We start from the raw sequence: 15,674 nt of genomic DNA, 5'->3' as shown, positions 1-15,674 counted from the left end.
CCTATGGCTCCCTCCCGGAGAAATAGAAAGAAACCCCATAAAGTTTTTAAGAAAAGACCTACTCCATATTACAATAGTTACAAGAAAAGAAAATTTAATAAACCAATTAAAAAAATTTCAGCAACTAACAAATCCATAAAGAATAACTCAAAATTTGATAAATAATTTTCCAAAGGAGAAATGGCAGTCTCTGGAGAAAAAGGGGAAATAAATTTTTCGAAAGGTATTGGCCTTGAACCACCCAAAAAATTGAAGAAAGAAATTAATGCTTTGAAAATTAATGACAATGAAAAAGAAAATCTTTTTAGAATCCTACAATCAATAAGTTCTTCTGATTCATCTGATTGTGAGTTTTTAGCAACTTCAAGTGACTCTAATTACCATTCTGCCAGTGAATTTTCTGATAATGATTTCACAATTGGTTGTAATGATTTGTGCTGCAAAAATGTCAAAACTTGCAATGTTCTCACAAAAACTGAAGAACAAGAAAATTTGCTAATTACTTTAATTTCAAAAATTGAAAATCCTAAATTAAGAGAAGACTATCTTAAAAAACTCAAGAATACAATGGTTAAAAATACTAATAAACCTAACAATACAAAAATCTCTCTTGATGAAACTTTGGAACGATTTTCTAAACAAAAATCCAAAGAGATTATTATCTCAGATTTGCAGCATGAGATTAGTAATATCAAGAAAGAAATTGCAGATTTAAAAAATGACCTTTCTACTATTAAATCTGATAATAATGATTTAAAGCAACAATTATTAATACTGAAAATCCAAAATTGTTTTCAAGATCACAATTTTGACAATGAAAATGATAAGCAATCTGAGCATTCTGATGAAACGGAATCCAGCAATAAAGTGATTGCCAATGAAGTCAACAATGAAGTCAAGATTATCAGTCTTATTAACAAGATTGTTCCGCCTAAACGGTATTCTAAAGTTCATATTGTCATTGCTCCTGATTATGCTTTTGATACCATTGCTTTGATTGATTCTGGCACTGCAAAAATTCACGAGTGATAAAATTTGGAATAGAATTATTGGAACCTTTAATGTATTCAATATCGAAATAAAAAACACTTAAAATGGCTTGCCATCTGGCGAAAATTTGTTTTGATGCAATATTTTCAACATTCTTTTGCAAAATGTATTTAGCAGATTTACAATCAATGCATAATAAAAACTTTTGACTTAGTAGATCAGATTGAAATTTAGTAATGCATAAAACTACAGAAAGAATTTCTTTCTTAATATTACTATAATTAGCTTGAGCCTTATTCCAAGATCCAGAATGGAATCGAACAATTTGTTCAAGAGATCCTGGAGAAACAATTTGTTTCAGAATACCTCCGAACCCGATTTCAGAAGCATTAGTTTCAACGATTTTGAAAGCATTGTCTGAAGGAATTCCTAGATAGGGTAAGGCCTTAACGTGGGCTTTAATTTCTCTGACAATAGAAGTATGAGTGTCAGTCTAGGGGGGTGGATTGCTTAACAAACGGTCGAACAAAGGTTTACCATGTTTTCTAAGATTTTTGTAGAAGTCTGCAATATAATTTAAAGAACCTAAGAATCTTTGCAGCTGATTTTGATAAATGATGATATCAAGAAATTTATCAGCAATCTGAATGGCTCTATTAATGGGTCTTATCCGACCTTCAGAAATATCAAAACCAAGGAATCTAATTTTGGTTTGGAAAAGCTTGATCTTTTTAGCAGAAACAACAAGTTCATTGTGTTTGACTGTTTCTAGAAACGAATTCAAATGTTTCCAGTGTTCATCAATAGATTTAGAATAAATCAAAACATCATCAATGTAAATGATAGTAAAGTGACTGAAAGGATTGAAAATATCATTCATGATATTTTGGAATTCACTAGGAGCATTCTTTAGACCAAAAGGCATTACATTCCACTTATAATGCCCAAACGGGGTAGTAAAAGCAGTCTTATACCTATCTTTATCATCAATTTGGATTTGCCAAAATCCTGACTTCATATCAAACTTAGAGAAATTATAGCCTCACTGATACGACTAACTAAATCCTTCCTATTTGGAATGGGGCACCTAATCCATTCTAGTACATCATTGAGTGGTTTGTAATTGATTACAAGCCTAGGGGTTCCCCTTTCAACTTCAGCATTTTTCATAACATAAAAAGTAGCACATGACCGAGGAGATTTACTTTTACGAATGATACCTTTGGCAAGTAAATCAGCAATCTCTTTTTGGCAAAATTCTAAAGTTTCAGCATTCATTTGAATGATTCTGGTGTTGATTTGAATTGCATTCAAGAAGGAATAGTGCCCAGCAAATATTTTGAAAAAAACCACTGAAAGGTTGAATTCTAAACAAATCTTGACTTCTTGCTCCTGATTATGCTTTTGATACCATTGCTTTGATTGATTCTGGTGCTGATTTGAATTGCATTTAAGAAGGAATAATGCCCAGCAAATATTTTGAAAAATTCACTGAAAGGTTGAATTCTGCCAGTGGAAGCCGTTTGCAAATCAAATATGAATTAAATAGTATACATGTTTGTCAGGGTAATATTTGTTTTGATACTTCTATTGTTCTTGTTAAAAACATGTCTAAAAAAGTTATTCTTGGTCTTCCTTTCATTTGTATGCTTTATCCTTTTTCTGTTGATGAAACTGGCATTTCAACTATTAAAATGGGTGTTGAAGTAAAATTTTATTTTGCTAACAAATTTGAAATTGATATTAGCCATTTTAACATTATCTTTGCTAAAACTAAACATTTAATTTTTTTAAAACAAGAAGTTAAATACAAAAAGATTGCTGAACAACTTTCTGATAAGTTATTATAATCTAAAATTGCCTTTTTCAATACCCGCATCATTGATCTTGTCTGTTCCGATCTTCCTACTGCTTTTTGGCATAGGAAGAAACACATTGTTTCTTTACCTCACATTAAAAAATTTTCTGAAAATAAAATTCCCACTAAAGCCATACCCATTCAAATGAATGCTAAAACTTTAGAATTTTGCCAAAAAGAGATTGCTAATTTACTTGCCAAAGGTATCATTCGTAAAAGTAAATCTCCTTGGTCTTGTGCTGCCTTTTATGTTATGAAAAATGCTGAAGTCGAAAGGGGAACCCCTAGGCTTGTAATCAATTACAAACCACTCAATGATGTACTAGAATGGATTAGGTACACCATTCCAAATAGGAAGAATTTAGTTAGTCGTATCAGTGAGGCTATAATTTTCTCTAAGTTCGATATGAAGTCAAGATTTTTGGCAAATCCAAATTGATGATAAAGATAGGTATAAGACTGCTTTTACTACCCCGTTTGGGTATTATGAGTGGAATGTAATGCCTTTTGGTCTAAAGAATGCTCCTAGTGAACTCCAAAATATCATAAATGATATTTTCAATCCTTTCAGTCACTTTACTATCGTTTACATTTATGATGTTTTGATTTATTCTAAATCTGTTGATGAACACTGGAAACATTTAAATTCGTTTCTAGAAACAGTCAAACACAATGGACTTGTTGTTTCTGCTAAAAAGATCAAGCTTTTCCAAACAAAAATTAGATTCCTTGGTTTTGATATTTCTGAAGGTCGGATAAGACCCATTGATAGAGCCATCAATTTGCTGATAAATTTCTTGATATCATCATTGATAAAAATCAGCTCCAAAGATTCTTAGGTTCTTTAAATTATATTGCAAACTTCTACAAAGATCTTAGAAAACACTGTAAACCTTTGTTCGACCGTTTGTTAAGTAATCCACCCCCCTGGACTGACACTCATACTTCTATTGTCAGAGAAATTAAAGCCCATGTTAAGGCCTTACCTTGTCTAGGAATTCCTTCAGACAACGCTTTCAAAATCGTTGAAACTGATGCTTCTGAAATCGGCTTCGGAGGTATTCTGAAACAAATTGTTTCTCCAGGATCTCCTTAACAAATTGTTCGATTCCATTCTGGATCTTGGAATAAGGCTCAAGCTAATTATAGTACTATTAAGAAAGAAATTCTTTCTGTAGTTTTATGCATTACTAAATTCAATCTGATCTACTAAATCAAAAGTTTTTATTACACATTGATTGTAAATCTACTAAATACATTTTGCAAAAGGATGTTGAAAATATTGCATCAAAACAAATTTTCGCCAAGATTTTTTCTTTTTTCTAGAAGAGAAATAATTGGTTTTTCAGTTTTACAACCAGAGGAAGTGATAGAATCTATTTTGTCTTCAATACGATCTAATTGTTGGCCAATGACATGAAGGGATTGGTTTATAAAATTGTTTTGCTCAATGATTTTTCTGGTTTCATTATGAACAGAGGCATGATTAGGATTTTTAAAAGGGGAAGCTTTAACAGTTGTGTCAGTTCCATAAGTCTTGATTAATAAATTTTCAAAAGGTGGGTGAGAGGCTTTAACAGTGGTTTTATTTTCTTTAACAAAAGATTTTTTAACAACTGGATGTTTCGCAGTTGTAGGGGGTTTATGGAATAATTAGGGAGTTAACACATTTAGGGAATAAATGTGTTAAAACATTTATTTACTCCAAGATGGGAATAAATAAATAATTAGTCATTGTAGTTGACCTAATTTACAAATTGCTTTGTGTCGTATTAAAGTAAAATCGATTTGGCTGTTTGATAGGCTACTTTGGTACCTTTTATTTTTTGGAATATCTGAAGAACCGTACCTTGGATTTTACTTATATATATATATATATATATATTCCTATTTTTAATTAGCAAGATTAGAAGCCCAAAATTCGATTATTCCCGTTGAAGCTGTATAAGGAAAATTATTTAATTATATTCTTTAATACAAAAAGCAGAGACCAATGTCATAGAGGGTGTTTGGCAAACCCCTCGGCACTGTTCACCAACCCACGGCACTGTAAATTGGATTGGGCGCCGAAGACAGTCTGGAAAAAAAAGCAGACTACCGTTGGCTGACAGGTATGGGTTTCAAATTTAACATTGTCAATAATTCCTATTTTGCCCCTTTAGCATTGTAAATAATTCCTATTTTGTCCCTTCAAAACACCCACACAAATATACCCAAATTCCCCCCCCCCCCCCCCCCCCCCCCCCGCGTCTCACAGCACAGCAAGAAACTTTTTCTTCCCCAGCGACACTCACCCCTTCCTCCTCCTTCCATCTCCTTCCTCTTTCCGCCATTCTCTTTTTATTTCCCCCATTCTCTGTCTCGGCATATAGGAGGATCAATAGGGAAAGGGAATCAGCCGCACCTTCATCAGCTTGGTGACTGGGTTCTGTATCTAAACCTGTGCGACGCCGGTGAGTAAATCCTCTGTTCTATGTTCTTTGCACTCCAGTTAGTTGTACTCTCCGTGTTGAAAAAACCGACTAGATCTATTTTTCTAATATGCCTCAGGACAATACGAGACAAGCACAGATACATCCCCGGACCAAATCGACGACCAAGGTGAGTGTGTTAAACTTCCTTTGTTTTTTTCAAGCTTGTGTTTGCTGTCTTGTGTGCTTTGTGTATCGTGTGCTACACAAAATTACTTGTCTCATAGCCATTGGTTGAATCCTTTTGGATGTTTTTTTATATTCTGAAATTTCTATTTTTTGGATCAGTTTGTGGCTAGAAATTGGAAGAGTGGACTTGGTTTTGAATTTGGTGAAAGCCCACCTATAAAGTTAGTATTTTAATAGTTTTTTAGGCGGTTATGTGCTAGTTTGATCAGTTGTCTATTCCATGCATTATATGCATAGGCTGGGTCCTATGTAAGATAGATGTATATGCACCATATTGTGTTATGTTCGTAGAAGATGCACGCCAAAACCTCAGTGTTGTGCTTATGTGTGTGGATCCACCGGAAAAATTTTATGGTTATGCCAATAAACTCAAGCTATTTAGGATTTCCACATATGCCATGGTTATATCTTTGATGAGGACATCACTGCCTGTTGAGGTGACATGCTTTCTAAGGGTATATGTGCATTCACACACAAACAGAGCATATGTTTATTTTTCTTGTTTTGCTTGCCACTTTTTTTTTTTTGTCTTTCAAATATTTTACTTTTAGCTATTCAGTTATCTTCAGTTTAACATCTCAAGTTATTAAGAGCAATTTTCTTGGATAAATGTTTCTTTGTATCAGAGAAGCCTTTATAATGCAAGAGTAACTACCTTAAAAATTCTCTGGTTATGCCAATAAACTCAAGCTATTTAGGATTTCCACATATGCCATGGTTATATCTTTGATGAGGACATCTCTGCCTGTTGAGTTGACATACTTTCTAAGAGTATATGTGCATTCACACACAAACAGAGCATATGTTTATTTTTCTTGTTTTGCTTGCCCTTTTTTTTTTTTTTTTTTTTTGTGTTATGTTTTACTTTTAGCTATTCAGTTATCTTCAGTTTAACATCTCAAGTTATTAAGAGCAATTTTCTTGGATAAATGTTCCTTTGTATCAAAGAAGCCTTTATAATGCAAGAGTAACTACCTTAAAAATTCTCTGGTTATGCCAATAAATTCAAGCTATTTAGGATTTCCACATATGCCATGGTTATATCTTTGATGACGACATCTCTACCTGTTGAGGTGACATACTTTCTAGGGGTGTATGTGCATTCACACACAAACAGAGCATATGTTTATTTTTCTTGTTTTGCTTGCCACTTTTTTTTGTGTGTTTCAAATGTTTTACTTTTAACTATTCAATTATCTGCAGTTTAACATCTCAAGTTATTAAGAGCAATTTTCTTGGATAAATGTTCCTTTGTATCAGAGAAGCCTTTATAATGCAAGAGTAACTACCTTAAAACTACGGGAAGAACTTCTGGGGTGCAAAACCCATATAATAATCAATAGTTGGTTGTTTCTGAATTTGTAGAAATTGATTGAGAGTCCGAGGTTTGGAGGCTGGTAATTTGAGTTTGTAGCTTGAAAGAAATTTCCAGAAAGGTTGATTGTTTGTTTGTGAGCATTAGTTGCTTTTCTCTAGCATTTGTCTTTGAAATCCTTAAGCTAAGTGTAATTGGTCGAAGAAGATGGTTGAGGCCACTGAAGTAATGCCTAATGCAGATTTCAATGGGTCAATTCTGAGTATCAAATGGTGCTGTAGGGAACTATGACAACTGATTTGCAAATGTTGATTGCTTATATAATGACATTGATAAACCATGGTCATTACTTCATTACTTGGACACTTTATTTTTATTTTCCTGAAGAAATTTAACTTGATTTTTTGGCACAATTGTGATAAGAGGTTGTTTGAAGTATATGGAAGGTTAAGTATGAAAAATGATAGCTTGTCATCTAAAAAATAAGAAAAATAATGAAAATGAAAGATAAGTACAAAGGTAAAAAAAAAAAAACGAAGGCCTAGCTTCCTATTGGTTTCAGTGACTACTATATTTGGAAGGTTTGTTTTGTTAAAATCTTTATGTATGAAAATGGATTTTTGAGGGATTGGCATATTTAAAACTTTTGATTTTTTTTTTTTTAATTTTTTGTTTTGTTTTTTTTTTTTTTTTGGCAGAGAAGTTTAAACCATTTCTTTAGATCCGTCGAGCATATTGGTAAATACTAGAGAGTTGGTTGTTTGTGCTCGGCTATTGAATTGTATAGTTGTTGTTGAGATTAGTTGGTATATATATAAAGAGATATAACATATTACGTTAAAGTGTGTTAGCGACTATATTGTATGGTATGAATTATGTTAATACCAAATACCCAAATTACGGGTATTTAAGTATTGGCTATATGATAATGTGAACGACAGATATTGGGGGCTCTCTTTAATGTAATGGAATTATTATAACTTTTAATAGGGTATTCTAGATCACTAATACGGATATTGCTTATCTTTTGGTATGGTGGGTATAATCTACAACCACACCAACTTACACAAGCACGCCAAGTGACACATCCACAAGTAGGCAATCTTCTGTAACCATCATGTTGCTTATATTGCATGTGTTTCTGTTAAGATATAAACACAAATTTGTGTTCATTATTTTAAACTTACTGTCCAACATTTTATAAATGTATTCATAGATGTCCTACTGTACTACACCACGCAAGTCACCACCGAAGGTGGGTCAAGGTGTCCCATCCCCTGCACAGTTCCCTGACCCTCTATAACATCCCACCTCAATGACATACAATATTGTCCGCTTTTGGCTCCCCTCGAACCAGACCTCTTAGGAGGTCACCCATCTTAGTACTACTCCAGCAGAAGCACGCTTAACTGCGGAGTTCTGATGGGATCCTGACCATCACAGCTTTAAAACGCGTTGTTGTCATTAAGGGTATAGTATACATTTAAGCATATCCTCATCTCCATACCCAGGCAATGTGGGACGTCACTCGTAAGAACTTCGAGCAGTTCTACCTCATGCTCTTGTTCCCATTTCTGATTGCTGTGAGGGTCAGGGAACTGTGCAGGGGATGGGACACCTTGACCCACCTTCGGTGGTGACCTGCGTAGTGTAGTACAGTAGGACATCTACAAATATATTTATAGAATGTTGGACAATAAGTTTAAAATAATGAACACAAATTTGTGTTTATATCTTAACAGAAACACATGTAATATAAGCAATATGATGGTTACAGAAGATTGCCTACCTGTGGATGTGTCACTTGTCGTGCTTGTGTCAGTTGGCGTGGTCATAGATTATACCCACCATACCAAAAGATAAGCAATATCCGTATTAGTGATCTAGAATACCCTATTAAAAGTTATAATAATGCCACTACATTCAAGAGAGCCCCCAATATCTGTCGTTCACATTATCATATAGCCAATACTTAAATACCCGTAATTTGGGTATTTGGCATTAACATAATTCATAACATACAATATAGTCGCTAACACACTTTAACGTAATATGTTATATCTCTTTATATATATACCAACTAATCTCAACAACAACTATACAATTCAATAGCCGAGCACAAACAACCAACTCTCTAGTATTTACCAATATGCTCGACGGATCTAAAGAAATTGTCTAAACTTCTCTGCCAAAAAAAAAAAAAAAAAAAAAAAGCTCAAACACAAAAAAAATAAATAAATCGAAAAATCAAAAGTTTTAAATATGCCAATCCCTCAAAAATCCATTTTCATACATAAAGATTTTAACAAAACAAACCTTCCAAATATAGTAGTCACTAAAACCAATAGGAAGCCAGGCCTTCGGTTTTTTTTTTACCTTTGTACTTATATTTCATTTTCATTATTTTTCTTATTTTTTAGATGTGATAAGAGGTTGTTTGCAGTATATGGAAGGTTAAGTATGAAAAATGATAGCTTGTCATCTAAAAAATAAGAAAAATAATGAAAATGAAAGATAAGTACAAAGGTAAAAAAAAAAACGAAGGCCTGGCTTCCTATTGGTTTCAGTGACTACTATATTTGGAAGGTTTGTTTTGTTAAAATCTTTAGATTTTTTTTTTTTTTTTTTGTATTTGAGCTTCTTTTTTTTTTTGGCAGAGAAGTTTAAACCATTTCTTTAGATCCGTCGAGCATATTGGTAAATACTAGAGAGTTGGTTGTTTGTGCTCGGCTATTGAATTGTATAGTTGTTGTTGAGATTAGTTGGTATATATATAAAGAGATATAACATATTACATTAAAGTGTGTTAGCGACTATATTGTATGGTATGAATTATGTTAATGCCAAATACCCAAATTACGGGTATTTAAGTATTGGCTATATGATAATGTGAACGACAGATATTGGGGGCTCTCTTGAATGTAGTGTCATTATTATAACTTTTAATAGGGTATTCTAGATCACTAATACGGATATTGCTTATCTTTTGGTATGGTGGGTATAATCTACGACCACGCCAACTGACATAAGCACGCCAAGTGACACATCCACAGGTAGGCAATCTTCTGTAACCATCATGTTTCTTATATTGCATGTGTTTCTGTTAAGATATAAACACAAATTTGTGTTCATTATTTTAAACTTATTGTCCAACATTCTATAAATGTATTCGTAGATGTCCTACTGTACTACACCACGCAAGTCACCAAGGAAGGTGGGTCAAGGTGTCCCATCCCCTGCACAGTTCCCTGACCCTCCCAACAATCAGAAATGGGAATAAGAGCATGAGGTAGAACTGCTCGAAGTTCTTACGAGTCTCCAAGAACAAGGTATCCGACCACCTTATGGGAGTTTCTTAATACCTCGCATAACCCATAAGCTCAACAAATGTCTGGTGGATGGCAGTAGCTACGTAGGCAGCTAGGTATTTCGGAAGATTGGTCATTTGAAAGACCTGCATAAGGATTACACCGACTTGATAAATCAGCGGCATGGCACAGGGTATGGATGGGATGATAATCTGGGGATGGTTGTACTGAGTGCCGATCAATGGGAGCATTTTCGAGCAGTATGACGGTACAAATTACAATAAAACAACATATTGTTACACCAATTGACCTATTATTACTATATATGCCTCTAATTGTTAAATGTTTTTATTTGGCATTCTTCCAGACACCAGGGTTGGACAAGTACTACAAATTTCGGAATGGGCCACCTGCGAACTAGGATAAACTGTGTGTCGTATTTGATGGGTCAACAGCCACTGGGAAGTTGCGGTACGCTAGCACACAATTCCCTCCTCGCTTTGACTGGCATGTCGATCTCAATATCCCACCTGCAATCGTGGATCTAACGGAGCCTCATCCATCTCCCCCGCTAGTGTCACAAAGGAAAAGGAAGGGAAAGAGGCACGCATCTCCGATAGAGTCATCGTGGAGCAGCAAGCGTTCATCACTTGGCGTAGAAATTTTTGAAATGGTTACGGATAAATTAAACTTCTTGCAACATACCTATGAAAAAAAAAATGTAATCTCAATGATGGTGGACATTCACTTGCACAATCACCTGCGAAAGATGTCATGGATATAATTAACGTCTTATCAAAGGAGATTTCATTGCCTCTAAATGCGTACCTTCGGGCGTGTGATGCCACCATGGATTCAGAAAATAAGGCAAAGATAGTCCTTAAAATGAATGACATTGCGCAACGCCAATGGCTGCTGAATTTCATTTAGCCAGGAGATACTTAAGCACCCCACTAAAAAAACTTATGTTGTAGTGTAACTTATGTTAATATTGTATGTGTTGTTGACTACTATGATATCAATCCTAACCGTGTGTACTAGTTTTAATTTGTATTTTTCATGACGCTTGCATAACTTAATGACTGTGTATGCTAATGATGTCCGTGCTTACTCGTATTGTTGAATGGTTGCTTATTCCCTTTTAGTGTGTTGGATGATAAGTTTAATATATATCTACAAAGTTTTGTTTGTTGCATAAGTTGTTTATTTTAATGTTGTATGTAATGAATGTTGAACAACTATGTGACGTTATGCATTTGGTTTTAGGTTTATTATCGCTATGAATGAACCTGGAACGTCAGGTGCGAACGTTGGGTTCACACATTGGGAAGATAGTCTCGACCCATTTCTTAATTTAGACTTAGAGAGCTCAGAGTCTGGAGACGATGATGACATTAATACAGATCCACAACTTATGGAAGAGTTGGAGATACTGCTAATCCGCATGTTGGAACTGGTGGAAGAATTCTACAAACAGTTAGCGCACCCAGAGGTAGTGAAGGTAGCAAGCAAACGACAAAGGGATTCAAAGTTAACTGGCCCTATGTGGGTACACTGGGTGCTTACACATCCAAACGAAACTACATGCTACAAGCAATTTCAGATGTCGCCATGGACTTTCTTAAACCTGTGCAACACTTTGAAAATGAATGGTTTTCTACGAAACAGTCATTACGTGCAGATAACAGAGCAAGTAGTTGCATTTTGCCTAGTTATGGCACATGCCCACAAGCAAAGAGACGTAGCTGATAGGTTACAACGCTTGTTGGAAACAATAAGCAAGTATGTTAATGCAGTTGCGACCACGATGTGCTACCTTGGGAAAACAATCATACAACCACTTCCAATGTAGGTGCCTCACCCATACATCATAAAAAATAGCTTGTATTACCCGTGGTTCGCGGTAAGGCGCTATTAACCTTACTACTCTTATATTTTGTTCTTTAACCTTGAAGGACAAAAAATTGGTGTATTAATGTTTTACCCAAATATCAATCTTCTTCTCTTTGTTTTTTGTTTTTTGTTTTATAATTTTTTTTGTAAGGCGCCTAAGTTACTCACTTTTTTTTCTTTTTTTTTTGGAATTTTTTTTTCTTAATAGGCTATTCAAAATTATATATATGTCATTATTGAAATAAGTTTTTGTTCGTTGTTTTTAGGATTGCGTTGGGACGATTGATGGCACTCACGTAAAAGCAAAACTGCGAGGTGGCAATAGTATGCCATATCGAGGGCGAAAGTCAAGCACAACACAGAATGTCATGTGCATGGTGGACTTTGACCTATGCTTCACATACGTCTATGCCGATTGGGAGGGTAGTGCACATGACTCGCGGGTTTTCTTCGAGTGTATTAATGACCCCAAGGTCCGCTTCCAACCCCAGTCGAAGGTACAATAAAACACTTACCTTTGCATGAGCTGTGTAAGTTAATTCGCCGTTGTACTCTGTATGTCTTATGAAAATGTCTTTTGTTTTACAGATTATAATTACTTGGTGGACTGTGGACTCTGCATACAGTTGCTTCAAGGAATTTCTACCCTCATACCTAAATAACATATACCATCAGGAAGCCTTTCGTAAATCGGGGGTCGAACCGAGAAATGCAATGGAATTGTTTAACTATAGGCACTCCTCGCTTCAGTCAGTTGTTGAAAGAATGTTCGGTATATGGAAGTTTTGATTTAATATATTCGAAGATATGCCCCCGTATCCAATTGAGAACCAACGACTGTTCGTGGTAGCGTGTTGCGCAGTTCACAACTTTATTCGCAGGGATAAAGGTCAAACTGATCCATTATTTAAGGAAGCTCTACAACAGATGTATGGAGAAGATTGGGTTGATGTGTCATTGCATAATCATATGCCAAGGACTCAGTACGTAGAGCCAGGATTACGGCCAGACCGAACGAAGGCAAGCAAAGAATACATGACTGTGTATCGGCCGCAGTGGCGAAGCACATGTGGAGTACAGTTCATAGTGAATAGTTAGTTCTCTGTTATATCGTTTATTAGTTTGTTTTTTTGAAGATTATATATGTTTTGTAAAATTTTTATTTGCATTAGTTTGTTATATCGTTTATTAGTTTGTTATGCACGTCCTGATTACATCGTTAATTTGGTGGTTCGATGTTTAGCGAAACCCTATTTTGTAGGTGTTGCTCCTTAACCGGCTACTACTTTTATTGTAATGGTTTTATACGGCATATATGTACCTACATTGAATATATTTGTTTATCATAGTAATTTTCATATGTGAAACGTATTTTGTTTATAAAGTGTCATGTAATTATAACAGACAGTAGTAAATTACCAACCAAAAATAGTATGCTACAATGTAGGTACTCATTCCAACTAAATTACAATAACTAAACCCATAACAGTAAGGTGGACTAACATATCTAACAGCAAAGTAGACTAACATATCTAAAATGGCAACATACGTTTACAACTACCGCCCGATGATCCGCCAGGAAGTATGGTTGGGGCCAACATAATTTCCAAGATTAACGCACATAAAGCAATAACACTGAACGGCAACCGCCGAATGGTTGCATCTTTGTTACAAATTTCATGATATAACAATTCATTTTGTGCAGTTAACGTAGGTATAAGATCGCAACAGCCTTCACAGACCGGGTCGTCAAACCATTCAAAAAACCTGCAGTGCAGCTCACCCGTGCCATACTTCGGGTAGCCAAAGTATCGTCTACCGGGATTTTTTTTCCGACAGTGCAGTTTGAATATATGAGCCCAAGCCGCAGAAGCAACATCTAGTTTTGCTGAGACTGTGCGTGGAAGCGGTGGATGAGATTTCCGACATCTACAAAGGTCAATAACAAACCTCAATAAAGCGCTTTAACAGGCATACGGAAGGCTGTTAGGTCTTATCATTCGGATGATTACAAAATGTAAATATAAGAATTTTTTCGGTGTCGTTCGAAAAATATGATTCCTATAACTACAATGGTAATCAATATTTTTGTAAGCAATGATACATGACCTCCCAAATGCAATCCCAATAAACCAAAGAATCCAAAAAAATAAAAAAATGCTAATATTAAAAAATTAAAAAAGCAAACCCATCTAAGAAAGCCAGCAATCCATCCCAGAAAAAATTAAACAAAAATAAATAAAATTAAAACAGCGTAAGAGCCTACATTTTCAGAACAAACCCAGAAACATGTTTCACAAAAAAAAACATCTACATTTCCAACCCGACACATGAACCAATCACACACACACCCACAAATTCAGACAAATTCATCATTCGTTTTCTTGTTGCACAACATGATTCAGATGTTTTCTGAATCATGTTGGGATAAACATATGCGAACCCATATGCAATCATGGGTGGCTCACATAGATATGGGTTCGCAATTTGGCTCATGGGTTTGCAATTTGTCTCATTTGGTTTAGAAAACATGTGAGCCAAATTGCGAACCCATGGGTTCACATTAAATTGCATATGTGAGCCAAATTACGAACCCATTCCTCTTACATCACAGCAAAATAGAGATTTAATTTTCATTGTTGTAGTCCATTCCTAAACCAGGAACCAAACAAAATCAAAAACCAATCTTTCCTATTTCACTACTTAATTAATTGTACTTATAAACAATTAATTAAAAAGAGAATTCTCCAAGAACAAGCTATCAATCTAAATATGTAATTTGGATTTCTAGTTGGGTCAGTACAGTATATCAAAATTAACAAGGCATCATCAAGTTAAAAAAAAAAAAAAAAAAAAAAAAAAAAAGTCATGAAGTAATAAAAAAAAAAAAAAAATTAGAACAAAGCATCATATTTTTTCTTTTCGCCGTTGATAATGTGGGGGTGGCTGGCCACCCCATTTTGGCCAGAGCCACCCCTTTGTTTTTTATTTTTATTTTCTTTTATTTAACAAGAAGAACATAGAAGAGCATAAAACCCAAAAAAAAATTTTCAAAATGCTGGCTAAATCGATCTCTCTAAAAAATTAAGCAAACCTTGATTTTCGATATTGATCAAAGAGATGTCTGGAATGATTGTATGGAGCTCTCCATCGGCATAGCTGGCTTAAAACTCTGGAAGAACAAATGAGGGAGTAGAAAGAGGAAGAAATGATGAACTGCGGAAGAAGGAATGAGAGAGCAGGATGAGAAACAATGCCGTGAAGAAATATGATTTCATTGGTTTTCTATTTTGCCATATGGGCATATTTGTCTTCTACAATCAATTAGGTTCTCCCATACACACATGCTGGAGGTGTGCAACTGCAGCATGGTCAGACTCCTTCAGTCGAGGAACAGTGCCATGGGTCTTGGGGAAAGTGCTGTCACTTAACAAACAAGGCCATAGCCTCCAACGAGAGAATGCTTTCATCCCTATGATTACACCAATGGGGTTTACGAAGCAATTGAAAATGTGAGAAGAGAAAGAGAGAGAGGGGGAGTTATGATGGTAATCTTAATTAGTGGTAGTTGCACGTGCAAGCATGTGGTCCCAAATCTGGATCCGACTTCTATGCGGTAGTGAAAACTACCGCATAGAAGCTGTTATGCA

Source organism: Corylus avellana, chromosome 11 (assembly GCF_965113065.1).
Source record: "Corylus avellana chromosome 11, dhCorAvel1.hap1.2, whole genome shotgun sequence".
In the NCBI taxonomy this organism is placed as follows: Eukaryota; Viridiplantae; Streptophyta; class Magnoliopsida; order Fagales; family Betulaceae; genus Corylus; species Corylus avellana.
The sequence above is the reverse complement of the archived record's forward strand: the minus strand, read 5'-3'. Positions refer to the sequence as shown.